The 3,236-nt window shown below is 41.7% G+C and overlaps 1 non-coding gene across 1 annotated transcript; it reads right to left on the reverse strand.

The window, feature by feature from the left end:
• Positions 1 to 322: 322 nt before the first annotated feature.
• On the reverse strand, positions 323 to 441 carry LOC138361999 (5S ribosomal RNA). The gene has a single exon (XR_011227349.1). It is a non-coding gene; the product is annotated as a 5S ribosomal RNA (ribosomal RNA).
• Between the last annotated feature and the right edge of the window lie 2,795 nt (positions 442 to 3,236).

The following is a 3,236-nucleotide window of genomic DNA, read 5'->3' on the forward strand; positions in this document are numbered from 1 at the left end:
ATTAAATTGATACCTCAGCATCAAGCTTGTGTCCTGCAGCAGTGGTCCAGTGGTAAAGTGTATATAAGTGATGCGTATTCTTGGAGTTGCGAGTTCAAACCCGGATTAAGCTATATATATATACAACATGTTTTGTTTTGGTTGTTTGTTTTTGTATAAAGCCTCACACAATATCTATATTAAGCGAGTTTGTTTTAAACATGACATACATATTAATTCATTTTACCAGGCCTTATTCCACACAACTCCGTGAATTTCCCGTGGAGCCAGCCATTCAAACAAAAACAAACGAAACAAAACAAAACAAAACAAAAAACATTATTGCCAACAGCATTTGGTGTTCCCAGGCGGTCACCCATCCAAGTACTAACCAAACCCAACGTTGCTTAACTTCGCTGATCGGACGAGAAGCGGTGTTCTCAACGTGGTATGGCCGTTGGCATGAGACTGCCTACACATTGTGGCTAATAACCAACTCTTTTAAGTCATCGCGGCAGGATACGGACCTGCTTGTGGTGTCTTAATGGTAATTGTATCCTAACATATTTTTGTCTCCTTGGCATGGATATTTAACATCGTTTATTCAGTCTTGGGTTTATGTTCTTTCGCCATTTACAGACATTTTACATCTACCTACTTCCTCAGCCTGCCCTGCCAATTTCTAATGAATTTGTGGATTTTCTTTTGTAATACAAACATGTGTGTGCTCATCTGCTCTTCAGTTTTTATGATATTTGTCTCATCTGTCCTGCTTTATGATACTTTTACAAAGAACATGAACAAATGCTTCTATTTTAGAGAAGATATGGGATCCAGGTTTCGGAGCCGTAAAACCAACCGTCGTGATTGGTGGACGAGTTGCCAGGTTGCAGCTTCTGTACCGTGCCGGCACATAAATAGGTTCGGCTCAAGCGGCGGCAGCATCATTCCCCCGTGACTGTCTGAGCGTCTCTCATCACCTTGGTTATCTCATCATCATCATGGTAGAAGCAAAGCCTACCAAGAAGGCTGCGGCTGCTGCTGCTGTGGTGGCCACCACCAGGAAACCTCGCGTCCAGGTTGCTCACCCGAAAACTAGTCAAATGGTTCTAGCCGCGGTCGCAGCACTCAAAGACCGTAAGGGCTCGTCTCTACAAGCAATCAAGAAGTACGTTGTTGCCAACAACAAAGTCGAGGCTGCCAAGATCGCCATTTACATCCGAAGATTTCTCAAGAAAGCAGTGGCTGACGGCATTCTTGTTCAGACCAAGGGAAGTGGAGCTAGTGGATCATTCAAGCTGGCCGTAGCAGAGAAGAGGGCCGTTCTAACTCCCAAGAAAGCCACCACAACCAAGAAACCATCTACAGCAGCAAAGAAGGCCGTGGTAACTCCCAAGAAAGCCGCCACAAGCAACAAACCACCTACAGCCTTGAAAAAGAAGCAGCAGCAGCAGCAGCTTGTTGTTGGGAACAAAAAGCCCAAAATAAAGAGAGCTTCAAAATCTCCCAAACCACCCAAGGCAAAGAAAGCTGTCAAGAAAACAACAAAGGCAAAATAAACGACGACATGCAAGCAGCATGAATACACATGACAATAAACATCCAGGCCTCCCCCCTCAGTGGAGGGGCCTCATATGATTCCAAAAAGAGTTTAGTTTTGTAGACAAATAAATCATTACTTTTGGGGTAGATTTACTCTGTATATTATATATATATATATATATATATATATATATATTATATATATATATATATATATATATATATATATATTTATATATACACATGGGTGAGGTGATATGGTACCAAAGTTTTGGGTAAGGTGATTGACATTTACACAAGATAAAACACGAACCAATGGGAATAAAAACATAAGAATGGAAGTAACTGCAGAAGGCCTATTGGCCCATAACACAAGCACTTCCTCTTGATGCTTCTATATTGGTTCGGAGTCTTGAAGCTATAATATATATATATATATATATATATATATATATATATATATATATATATATATATATATATATATATATATATATATATATATATATATATATCACACAAAACTAAATAGTCTTGTTAGACAAATTGCCCCTATTAGAGGCAAGTTGACTAACAAGCCGAATGACTGCAATTGTTTTGAATTTGAGTTAAATCTAACATAGAAATGTAATCAAACCTAACCTAACCTATGCTAACCCAAGCTAAGCTAACCTAACCTAACCTAAGCTAACCCAAGCTAAGCTAACCTAACCTAACCTAACCTAACCTAACCTAACCTAAGCTAAGCTAACCTAACCTAACCTAACCCAGCAATTCATGATCTTAATATAATACTGTTAATTGGATAAACCAATTTGGAAAGAAATGTTCGAAAATAACAAAATTAACTGTGCTTGTTAGGAAAATTGGGCCTTGCATACTTGTCCCAATAGTGTGGTTCTCGCTTTTAGGTACGACATAAACGTATACCTAAGTTGAGAGAGAAAAAGATTCGCACTCAAACATGCATATCGATTGCCAGTCCTGAATTCTGGGTAGATATTCGTGTCCTCCCTTTTCATTTACCATCATTTGGATACTATCAAAACAGCTCTGAGAAGGATAAAATGAATAAAACGGGTAGCTCACTCATGTAAAAAGGAAGAGTTGGGAAAGATCTCTCTCTCTCTCTCTCTCTCTCTCTCTCTCTCTCTCTCCCCCTCACCCCCCCCCCCCCCCACCAATGATCCTGCTCTGCTAGTATATAACGTAACAAACCTTCCCCCCCCCCCCCCTCCCTCCCCAATCAGAGTCCCTTTAAGCATGCGAGGATAAAAAATAGATTTCATAAGACCCAATGTGCTAGCTGATATCAAAACAATTTATGTTATCGTCTATTAAGCCCTTCAGTAAAAAAAGTATAGGGACCTAATTAGGTCCCGTTTTGAGGTGGTGGTGGGTGGAATCGATGGATTAGCCAAGCTCTTATCCGCCGAATCCGTAGAGGGTACGACCCTGGCGCTTCAGAGCGTACACCACGTCCATAGCAGTGACGGTCTTCCTCTTGGCGTGTTCCGTGTAGGTTACAGCATCACGGATGACGTTCTCGAGGAACACCTTCAGGACGCCACGGGTCTCTTCGTAGATGAGACCCGAAATACGCTTCACGCCGCCACGACGAGCTAAGCGACGAATAGCGGGCTTGGTGATGCCCTGGATGTTGTCACGTAGCACCTTACGATGACGCTTGGCGCCACCCTTTCCGAGTCCCTTGC

This window comes from Procambarus clarkii, unplaced genomic scaffold, assembly GCF_040958095.1.
Source record: "Procambarus clarkii isolate CNS0578487 unplaced genomic scaffold, FALCON_Pclarkii_2.0 HiC_scaffold_1050, whole genome shotgun sequence".
NCBI lineage: Eukaryota > Metazoa > Arthropoda > Malacostraca > Decapoda > Cambaridae > Procambarus > Procambarus clarkii.